We start from the raw sequence: 12,541 nt of genomic DNA on the forward strand, positions 1-12,541 counted from the left end.
TTAGTGCACTGGTCTCTAGTAAAATAGAATATCAATAGTAGCTATCCCCATGAGTTAAATACACTTTAAGCACAGAGGCTGGCATGGAGTAGAACCTTCATAAAATGTTATCGTATTACATGAATTAAAAAAACAAACTAGAAATTAAACAAAGAGCTTATATAATCAGCCTCTGAATAATCATAGACTATGCATTTATCCTCCAACAGATCTTGGTATCTGCTGACATCCTCTCTTTAATTCTACAAGATTAAAGTTCTCTATCTTTTTGGCATACACTGAACACCATTCCCTGAGGAGGCTGTTAATTCATTCAGGCCAATGGAAGGCAATCATTATAAGCAATTCAAAGTTCCCTTTGGACTTCATCTGTGATGAAGATACAACCACTTCTTTATTATTTCCCAGAGAAAGGGTGACATCAACCTTGATAAGGTATTAGGGTTGACCCCAAGTTAGAAGGAAATATTTTCACCGAGTTACATTTCTGACCACTGTAGTCATGTCCAGAAGATTTCAGACACAATTCTTTGTGGTTTTCTTTACCATGTATCTAGGCAGCCTGGCTTATGGTACAATGGTTCTTCAAGTTTCACATTCCAGGGTTACATTGTATAAGGTATTCTTTTGATTCATTCAAGTGCATTTGCTAACTCACTTATACACAGGTAACCACTTTTACCTTCAATCAGGTATCAGGGCACACAAATCTTGATCTATTTACACTGACATTTGATCTAGAAAGATCCTTCTCCATGTGATGCTGGCAGAATTCTGGTTTTTACAAGCATTTCAAGGTTCAGATCAGTTTTATACTTAAGATTTTTAAATTTTTTCTCTAATTACCAAAAATACCAGTCACTGTTCAGAGCACATATTCTTTTGTAGATATAATAGTTAACTGAAATCTAGGAGAAATTCATGCTTATTTTAACTATGGCATGACAGTGCTATAACATGGGTAATTTGGGCAGATAGCATTTTCCCTCCCTGCAGCTTCTAAGGATACTCCCTATTACAATGGCTCTTCTCTACAATCCCATTGAATGTCTCTCTGAGCAACCAGATTTCCATGTTCCTCTTGGGGAACCCCAGTTTTGTAGATCATCCAGGTAAGGCCATAATGATAACTGCCCTCTACAAAATTGTGATATGCTCAAGTGTCTGGTGTCCTTGTTCACAAAGACTATCACAACTTCCTTCAAAGGCAAAGGACCTAAATAGACACTTCTCCAAAGAGGACATACAGGTGGCCAATAGACATATGAAAAGATGCTCAATGGCATTAATCATCAGAGAAATGCAAATTGAAACCACAATGAGATATCACTTCACACCTGTCAGGATGGCTATCAATAAATCAACAAGCAACAAGTGTTGGTGAACATGTGGAAAAAGGGAACCCTTGTGCATTGTTGGCGGGAATACAGATTGGTGCAGCCACTGTAGAAAGCAGTATGAAGTTACCTCAAAAATTTAAAAATGGGACTGCGTTATGACCCAGCAATTCCACTTCTGGGAATACATCCAAAGAAACCCAAAATGCTGATTTGAAAGAATATATGCACCCCTATGTTAATTGCAACATTATGTACAATAGCCAAGATTTGGAAGCAGCCCGAGTACCCATCAGTAGTTGAGTGTTTAAAAAAGTTGTGGTATATTTACACAAAGGAATACTATTTGACTGTAAAAAAAAATGAAGGAAATCTTACCTTTTGCAACAGCCTGGATGGACCTAGAGAGAACTATGCTAAATGAAATAAGCCAGTCAGAAAAAGACACATACCATATGATTTCACTTACATGTGCAATCTAATGAACAAAATAAACAAAGAAACAAAGCATGGCTTTGTCCATTTTGCCTGGTTTGTAGCAGGTTTCTTTCCTAAAAGATTTCTAAAGGGGCTCTGGCTAATGAAAACATGAATAGTATTCTTCCCCTACCCTCTTGAGTCCAATTCAACGGAACGAAGACTTTCAACTGACACATAAATTAACATGTATAAAAAGATTAGTCGCAAGATTCCTCCGTGAGTATCAGTCACACATTGGGATAGTATGTAGAAGACACTATTTCCAACATGTCTTTATTTCACAAAGAATGGAGAGGTCTATAAAGTGATCAAGTATTTCTATTACAATTTCAAAAAATCATTGGTAAAAAGTGACAGAAAACATTAGATCAAGCCCCTTAGGACATTCTAATTCTAAGTGGGGAAAAAAAAGAGTTCATTATATTTTCAAATCTTGCTACTGGCTTCCAGAAAAGCCACTTGATAGGGTACAATTGCTACCAGTAATAAGATTACTCATTAGAAATTTTATTTTTGGTACTCTACTAAAAAAGAAAGCAGAACAAGGAGGAATAGAAATCACCTAATTCAGACAGAAGTTTAGATGTATTAAAATAAAATCATCATGGAACCAAAGTGAAGACCTGTATCATGTCCAACATTTCTGGTGGGAAAGTTTCAGCATCAATGAACTGTTCCCCAAATGAGATAATAATGAGCAGTGAAATATTTCACAATAGAAGCAATGCAGTTTTTTGATAGACCCAGAAAGACATGGTAATATTTTTCACACTGACTCAACGTGATCAAGGTTTCTATTTGTTTTTTTTCTTTAAAAATTTAATCTACTCCATCTACATGGGACTATTGTAGGAATAAAATGATGCAGGATCTGAGGAGTTAACTAAACATAATGAATAGGGTTGTCTCCGTCTCCTAGATTGAATTTATTGGAAGAAATACATTTTCTTTTTGTTACCATGAAAAAATAGCCTAACTTTGGTTCTGTATATTTCATTGAAATAAACCCAAAGCACTTGCTACTTCTAATTCTTTACTTCCCATTCACTGGAAAAATCCTTTAAGTTTATTTTCAATACCCAATATTGGTTTGAATTTTCCCCATTAAGGTTATCAGCTTCATCTATATGGACAAACATAGCATTAACTTTTCCGTTCTCATCCTAGTCTATGTCTCAGAGGCATGCAACACACTTGATTATTTCTTCCTTCTGGAAACATTTGCCCTTTTATCTTGTCTGACTCGGCTTTCTCCTGATTTCCATTCAGACATATTTTAAGAAATAGTGGGCAATGTACTTCTGGAGAAAATTTATTTTAGAAAGAGAAATTGCATTTTTTAAAATAAAAAGGAAGAAGGAAAGGGGTGGGAGGGAAAAAAACATGAATGGAGAGAAGGAAGAAAATATATTTGGAGTGGAGAACTAAAGGAAATAGAAAGATTTAGTGAATGAAAGAGGCAAACCAGACAGCTGAATAATGAGGTGTGAACAGGGCCAATCCTTCCTAGCTAGTTTGCTTGCCCCCAGGGAAAAGGCCTTACCCTGAGTTCCACACTGAAGAGGGCCCACAAATACACACACATAAGCTATGTTGGGCAACTCATGGGCATTCATTCTGTTGCTCAGGATCTGATGCCCAGTACCTACCCAGCAGGAAAAATGCTCCTCTGTCTCTATTCCTGAGGTCTCCCAAACAAGCATCTGAATGCGAGAAGGTTTGTGGGTAGTGCACTTGCTGACTTCAGAGCAGACACTGCATCAAGTGCAGGCACTATTTAAGCAACTAAAGCATTTAGTGATAGAGAAGACAAATTAATTAACTTGTCAAATCCTCCATGAGAGCATGAATGCACAGATTCTTGCATAGCAAAGTATCATTTCAAAATATTCATTTTCTTACTCATCTTTGTTCTCCAATTTCCAATTCTTCCAACTTATATTTTTGGAAGAGGGAATACTTTTCAGCATTAAGCAATTCACAGTTTTTAAAAGCATGTGTGTGTGTATGTGTGTGTGTGCACATTTACATGTAACATGCATGAAATATAATACTTGTGTATAAATCTATATATTGTTTTAAGAGCTGATGATAATTGCAATATCAATGTTAATAATGTATAAGAAGAAGCTAAAATAATTTATAGTAAATTTTGGTAATGATAATTTATCATAATCCAGTGGTTCTCAACCTTCCTAATGCCACGACCTTTTAATAAAGTTCCTCATGTTGTGGTGACCCCCAACCATAAAATTATTTTCGTTGCTACTTCATAACTGTAATTTTTCTACTGTTATGAATCGTAATGTAAATATCTGATATGCAGGATGTATGTAGGCGACCCCCTGTGAAAGGTTGAGAACCGCTGTCATAGCAATCATTTGAATATTCAAACATGATATAAAATGTTCTTATTTCCTTTCTAAATCTAAGCATTGTTTTAAGAATTTTATTGGCAATCCAAGATGCTCCTTCCACAGCAAAGTTTTCAAAACTAACGTTAAAATACTCTCTCCTAACTGCAATGAGTCAAGAAAGGCTGTCAAATTTGGCATTATTGTCAGCAGTGCATAAATTATGAAAAATCTCAATTATAGCAAGAACCATAATTAGTAATTTTGCTGAAATAAAGGTAAGAAATATATTTTATGGAAAACATAAAATTGTTTATGAATTACTTATGTCTTAGTTTTACTACTCATCCAACATCATTGGCCCATCAGTAGAATACCGACATGTGCAACAATTGAATATACTAGTCTTTCATGTTTTACTAATGTTCAATGATCTAAAATTGTTAGCTTTATATCTCTTTCATTATTGTAAATGAACGTAAGTCAAGGTTTGAGAGGTTTGAGAAGGAAACATGGCTTATTTAACAGTCTATTAACTTGATTTAGACCCTTTAAATATTTAGTCATAAAATCTATGGTCCTTCCTTTGTACTCTTGCCCCAGGCTCTGCAAATTTTAGGCATGGACCTGTAGCTGGTTTCTCCACAGGCCTCTCCCTTCTCCCTGCTAACCTATACCTGGGAAACATTGCACACAGCTAACTGACGTATAAACCTACTAGTGCAGAACTTCTCTTTCTTCTTTGTAAATCTGGGCCCTACTTTCTCTGTGTTTTAGCTTCCCGAGCTCTTTTAGATCGGAGAATCCCATGCGGACAACCCGATCCTCTCTAGTATCTGTACGATACCTAATGACACATGTTTTTTTACGTATATAACTTGTATTTGTAGTGTTTATGTAAGGATTTTCTATTTGATAAATTCATAGATGACATTCGTAACATGAATAAAGGAACATTCATGTTCAACATTTTAGAATAAGTGCTTTTTAAAAGTAATCATGATTTTCCACAATGTAGTGTTTAGAGTCAAAGAGAATCTATCCAGGATGGGACTAAGTCTGTCTTTCTTCCCCAAATTATTTCCCTTACTCACATACCGTTGCTGGTCCCATGTGAGTCCAAGCCTTCCAGCTTTCTTGCATGCCTTCCAAATTAATTTTTAACAGAATGGAAGTTCTGACAGTCTTGTACCTGTTTTATCTCCATTTCCACCTTTCACACCCCCTCTATTAAGCATTTTTTAGTCTTACCAAAAAACTTACAGAATAAAGCATATAAACCAAATAACAGTCTCGGGAAGGCAGTGAGCTTTCTATAAGCACAAAAATGGGAAGAGAAAGCCCAAGTTGGTGATGGCTGAAAATAGGTGAGGCTGAAGAGTCCACCCAGAGTACCTCAGTTACAGAATGAGCCTTTGCTTCACTCTCCAGAAGGCAGATCCTGGGACAGTTAGATCTGGCTCCCTGCTTCCTGTCTGCCCCTCAGTTTTGCCAAAGGCACTACTTACTGGGAGAAAAAGGCTCAAGCCTACAACAGGAAAAGAGATAAAAAGAATGAGAGAATTCATCACATGGGAATTACCTGACGCTTGTCATTCAAGGATAATTAGACTTTGGTGAGAGGAATGAAAGGCAGTATTCTTATCAGACAACAGTGTGTGTGTGTGTGTGTGTGTGTGTGTGTGTGTGTGTGTGTGTGTGTTTTCTCTAGAATTTGGTTTAGGGGAGAAATGTGACCTTAAAACTAGCATCAACCATGCTGGCACCTCTTTCAATACATAAATTCCAAAACTAAGGGGAAAGGCCCCAGAGTAGAAAAATGCATGCCATGCCATAAGGGATTATTTCCTTCTCACTTGTAAGAGGTCAGACATGATTAATATCTGCTCTAACCCAAAAGGAGTAGTGTTACCCTAAGGAAGGGCTCTCCTACGTCTCCAGGTCCTACCTGAGCTAAACAACTTCTCTGATGGACACTGATAACGCTAACATAGCATTCCTATGGAATGTGAACCATTTTTGCTCACAGCTAAAAAGTGCATGAAATATGACATAAGTGGAAGGACGGCATATCCTTTAAGATGATGACAAGGTTAGGTTTATGTCAGGGTCTCACACTCTTGCCTGAGGGGGAGAAAGAGAAGAGGGAGATGATATGGGACATTTATCTGATTCCACTGAGACCTTAGCTAAAAATTCAATTCTTTAGATTTTTAATACATGCTCACTTTTGTTCTCTAGATTTTAGAATGTGCTCAGCATTATAGGAATATTCTTTGGTAGTTCATGAAATCATGATAACCCGGGACAGGTCCCATCTCAATTCATTTGCAAGACTAACTCTTCACTTTACTGTAAAAATGTTCTCTTACTTTTATTATTCTCAGGGCTATATTTTTTTATGGAGTAGAGAATTTTATTTTATTTCCCCCTTCCCACATTCACACATGAGTGCACACACACACACACACACACACACACACACACAGAGAGATAAACTCTGGTAAGGTTTGTGGGATATTCAAAGAAGAGTATGTGAAAGCAAAAAGCTTCAGAAAGAATTATAGGGATGTAAAGAGCAATATGACACAGCAATGAAAATAGTTTCAAATACAAGTGTTAACTCTTTTTCCCTTGTTCTTCGTGCAGATGTCATGTCATTCTTGGGTAGTGATTAGTACTAGTTTTCTCTAAATGACTCTGCTACCTACCAGGTTGCTAGGTTGCAGTAGCTTAAAACTATATGAAGAAGTTTCAGTCCTGGAGTAAAAAATTCCTAGATGAGTATTATTTATCTAAAAGTAATGAAAACTCTTAAAGGCATAAGAGAGTTATTTACTTATAACCTATTTTATCACATATTACACCACACTATAGATAATCAGATTGAAACTAGATGGATAATATTTAAATCTCAGATGTTACTAGATATATAATCTTGGGCAAGATATTTAACCTCTTTGTGCCTCAGTTTTCTCATCTGAAAACTGAGGAACTTAATGATAGTACTAACCTCATGGCTTTTTTAAAAAAAAAGTAATTAATATACATTAGGCACTTAGAGCTCTCTGGCATATAGCAAGTGCTATGTGTTTGTTAATAATAATCATATCTACCTAATATTATTAGATAAATATATTGTTTTAAAGTGCTAAGAATAGTGTCTGGCATATAGTAGCTACTACATGCATTCACCTATATTGCATAAATCAGAAAACACATCTTCCATGAGCCACACACTACATTAGTGTTGGGAGAGAAAAGGACATAAAAATGAGTAAGAACAGAAAATTGATCTTTATTTTAAAATTATATATATATATATATATATATATATATATATATATATAGTTTTTTTCCTACTTTTTTCCCCACTTTGGAAAATAGGACTCAATTTCTTTGCCTTGCCTCTCTAGATTGTCACTGGATCTTTTCTGGAACTGATAACATTAGACTCTTTGCTTTATTTTATTTTTTGGTATTGTTAGGTTCCTGGCTTTGTGTAGCCTGGGATACTCTGATAGTACCACTAGTCTGACTATTATTATATATACAGTGATTTTACTAGAGGAGGAAAATAATCTTATAAGGGGAACAGAAATGGAAAAGACAATTGTGTTTTTTCTATTTTATCATTCAGATGGATTAAGCAGCCTGACCTAGTGCATTAGTCAAGATAGTCTTTGTTATGCTACAGCAACAAGCAGCCCTCATATCGTAAAGGCTTATCCCAACCCAACCATAATTTCCCTATTATCACTCATCCCAAGTAGGTTGATGGGACTCAGCTCCAAAAGACAAGTAGAGAGTGGGCTGTTTGGTGACTCTGCTGTCTTGTAGCTGAACTTTCTGAAATATGTAGTCTGTTCATTTACGACGTCAGGAGAAGAGAGACAACAGAAAACCTGTAAGGACTTGACTTACATAAGTGACACATGGCACTTCCCTTGATATTTCATTGGCAAGAACGAATGAAACAGCGAGGAGGATGAAAAATGGTGGAAGCAAATAGAATGGTTGGTAGCACTCGGATCTCTGCCAAATCCACCAGCCAAAGTATAAGACAGTAACATTATAAATGTTTCAATCATAACTCTAACTTCTTCACATGTTTGAATGTGGCCCCCAACATTATTATCGACATATCTTTGTCAGAGCACTTCCTAAATCTTTTCCTTTCTTCTTCCCAATCTCAAACAGGTAATGTTGCATTCTACAATTCTTAAAAACATTGCTGTAAATAGCGAAGCTCATTATGAGGTTAAAATTTAAATCAGCACTAACACAAACCCGTCTTTCCTCCCAAAGAGGAAAAATCCTTCACCTCTTCTCTCACTCAAGATTTTCCTGGACCTCAGCCACATCAGGGAGACGCCTCAAGTCTCCGAAGGGCAGCTCCATCATCAGTGGACGCATCTCCTCTAATACAGTTTTGATAGGCTTAGCATCACTGGGCAAGCCACCCGCCACCTCTGCCTTGTGCAGAATTTGCATTATCTAAAGATCACTCTGTAAGCTACGGTCCATTCGCCTTGGCAAATACTGTTTAAATATAGCATCCATAAATAAATGTTAAATAATTCATGAACATAATTTTGTAAATTCTGCTAGGCCACACCTCTCTGGGGGCATATTTATGAACATGCGTCAGCCCGGAATCAATGTGTCTGCCAAGCTCCTCGCCTCTGAGGCAGAATTCCCACATCTAGCCCAAAATGCTGCAAACGGCTCCGATTCCCCTTCAGTAGTCATCCATCATACTGTCACTTTAATTCAGATGCTGCTACTTGTTTTAATAACATACATCTTACACAAAGAATATTGCTAACACAAGAATCTTGGGGTAGATTTTTACAACCTCATAAAATGGTATTAACCCTCTGATCCCTGATGCTCTTTCCACACGGCACAGGCCTCTGGTTGCTCTCCCTGCCCCCTCCGTTCCCTCCCATCTTCCTGATGCTTATCAATAACCTCTGTTCACGGGGGCTGAGGAGCACCAGGACCCGTGTCATCAATCATTGCAGTAAAAATATTATTCCTCCAGCATTGCCCTGAAGAATTATGGAAAGAATAAAAGTGTTATTGCAGGAATTATTTAGCAAACAATAGATGGATAAAATGTATTACGGTAAGTGTTAAATTATATCACCTCATTACGGAGAGCTGACTTCAGATAGCAGGAGAGTGGCTTGCTGCCTTTTCTAAGTAGTTGCGAAGAACAATGGGAATGGTCGACCACAAAAGACTTCCAAAGGAAACAGCAGTCTATCAAGACTAGGCTATAGTCTACTAAGGAGAAATTTGTTTGGGGCAATGATTTGAAATTAAAAAAAATCTTCTCCTGGCCTGTTTTGAATATGAAGCTGAAATTTACACAAGGGCAGTGGAGATTTCTATCTAGTTGTTGAATATAAGATGCTATTCTAGGAAAGAGATTCTTAAAGTCTGCCACGCACCCCCTCCTCCGACCCCTGCACACCCCTCTAAGCAGCGGTGGGGGAACTGTTTTATTGGTGAGGGAAATATACATCTTGCAACACTTAGGTTTTAGTCGGTTCTAGAAAAGTGTACCATGTCAATATTTGTAGCCTCTGCCATTGTTGGAAAAAAATGTTCCTGAAATGTCAGATTAAGCTAATTACTAAAATTAGGCTTGCATTTTAAATACTATCAAGGATACCTAAACAAGGTTGGAAACCATGTTAATTTTTTTTTTTTACCAAGTAGTCTTTTATCAGTTCATGCAGATTTTTTTTTTTTGGCATAATGTTACACTGGGCTCCTGGGATTCATTTGATCAACATGATTAAATTATTTCCTTACTCAGCTAGAAGGAAATTACTAGTTACCAGACATTATGTGTCTGTTAATTATGTGCAATAAGGCTCTCTCCTATCACACCAGCTCCTGTATTCATGTTCTGTGCATTTTAAAGGCATTATCATTAAAAAAATTTAAATATTGAAAATGGACAGCTATAATTTTGTTTCATCTATTTAATAAATAAGTAATCTGTGAAATCAGTGGTAGAAAGTGTCTCTTTGCTGTATGTATCGGCGAAGACATTCTTAAAGATTCTTTTGATTTCTACTTTTGATTTCTATCTTCACTAAAGAATATTTCCCCGTCAGCTTTCCAGAGCAGTGGCCAGGTCCTCTATTATTGAATAGATTGCCAAAAAAAAAAAAATCTATGATTGTGTGACTCTTCAATGTAAAGTCTGCTCACGTGGGGTGTGTGGTGGAGCCAAACTTACATTTCCTCCTGTAGCTCAATCTACAATCTAAGGTTTCAAAAGATTTTTTTTTTAAAAAAAGAGACAACATATGGTAGCTGGGAGGCCTTATTTTGTCTCCTAATGAAATGATGTGCTTCTGTTTCATATTAAAGTGTTAATCGGTCTGAAATTAGGTCCCGCAAAAAGAATAGTGCTTTTAAAATGCTTAATATGATTCATTTTCTGCAGTCAAAACCAGATGACTTTTATTTTTGTATCAAAAAGAGAAAGTGGAAAGCCAGCTCTTCCTCCCCCGATGCCCCCATACTTCCCCTATCTGCCCAGGCTTGGGGCCCAGAGCCAATAACCGGTTTATAGAACAGAAAGCTCTTTAGAGTGGGAGCTTGCACTGAAGCCTAGAAGGTTTTGTTTGAGTTTGAGAATCTTCATAGGTTTATGAAATCTCAACAAATATTTCAAAGAAGGAAGTTTCACATTTGAAGTAGGTGATCCTATTAGGCGCTGAGAGGCGGCGCCTTTGTTGTGGGCCCAGGCATCATTTCATGTGAGATAGAGCTGTGTCCCACTAATATGCCAAGACATCACTTTCATGCCAGGAACAGATAGGGCTGAACTTGTTTCATGCACTTTGGCTTTCATTGTTAATAATGAATGACGAAAGTTCAGAGGAGAGGAGCTAAGTGGATCCTGGGCTTTAAAAGAATGAATTTTAACTAACAGCATGCCAAGCTAGTCAGAAAACACTTAGATGGTCAGGAAAGAGAGCACAAAGAAAGAACTCATCCTGGAGGTCTGTCCACAGCCATCAATCCGCACGGAGCCCGCAGCTGTGACATTGGTGAGTCTCCTTGGGGAAGATTCCAGGGGGTCCAGGGTCATGTGACTGGTGCGCCACCGAGGCCTGAGGGTTTTACCACCGGGGGGCACAAAATGGGAATCTCTTATTCTGTTCTCCCAGAAGGAAACAGAGATAGAAACAGGGGCAAGAAAGGTGGTTAATATACTTTTAAACTTCAACAATTACAAATATTAACTAAATGAATGTGAGCTTTTCTAAGTCAAACCAACATTTGAAGCACTAGTTTTAATTTTAGAGAGAGGCAGGGAGAGGGAGAGTCATCGATGTGAGAGAGAAACATCCATCGGTTGCCTCCTATATGAGCCCCAACCAGGTATTGAATCCAAAACCCGGGTGCATGCCCTGATGGGGAATCAAACCCACCACCCTTTGGTGTATGGACAATGCTCCAACCAACTGAGCCACACCAGCCAGAGACCCTAGAATACCTTCTTAATTTATTTCTTGCTTTCTTCCTTTCTTCTTCCTTCTTACCTTTTCCTTTCTTTTTCCTTCCCTCTTTTTGTCCTCCCTTTCCCCCCTCCTCCTTGCCTTCTTTCTCTTCTTTTCTTCCTTCCTTTCTTTCTTTGTTCCTTTATTTTACTTTATATTTAACTTTCTGGAGAAAGACCTCAATAACAAGGACACACATTCTGAAGATCATGTATACAGTATTCATTTTTATTTTATTTTATTGAGAGATTTCTTTCTGCTAGACATCTGGTAAGCACCCAGGAGAGAAGAGTGAACAAAACAAATCCAGCCCCTTCTCTCATGGAGCAAAAAATCTAAGAATCTTAGAATCTAAGCTGCTGGGTTCAATGTGTTTTTCAGCTCAGTTTCCTGCATCATCTACCAACACAACTTGAGGGGATGAGAACTGATCATCATCTGTTCCACCAGGTGGATCATCAAAAATTTTATTACATTCAGTAGACTTGACATTTAAAACAAGAAAACAGACAAATTAGAAACTGAACATTTAGAAAAAAATCAACAGTAAGGAATACAACCACAAGATTTTGGAGTTTTAATGGAAAGTTGAATTATCCAGAATGTCAAATCCTCTGACCAACATGTTTGAGGTTTGCTTACCTATGGGTAGAGAGCAAAAGGTCCTGCACTGGTATTCAGGACATAGCAACTATAGCATGTCACCCTGTGACCTTGACCACTAAGTGACCTTGACCACTTCCTGTCTATGACTGTCAATAGCCTGATCCATCATAATGGGTGTTTTATCACCTGCTTCCTATACCTCATTCAGTATGTAAATCAATAAAAATACTAT

Source organism: Myotis lucifugus, unplaced genomic scaffold (assembly GCF_000147115.1).
Source record: "Myotis lucifugus unplaced genomic scaffold, Myoluc2.0 scaffold_108, whole genome shotgun sequence".
In the NCBI taxonomy this organism is placed as follows: domain Eukaryota; kingdom Metazoa; phylum Chordata; class Mammalia; order Chiroptera; family Vespertilionidae; genus Myotis; species Myotis lucifugus.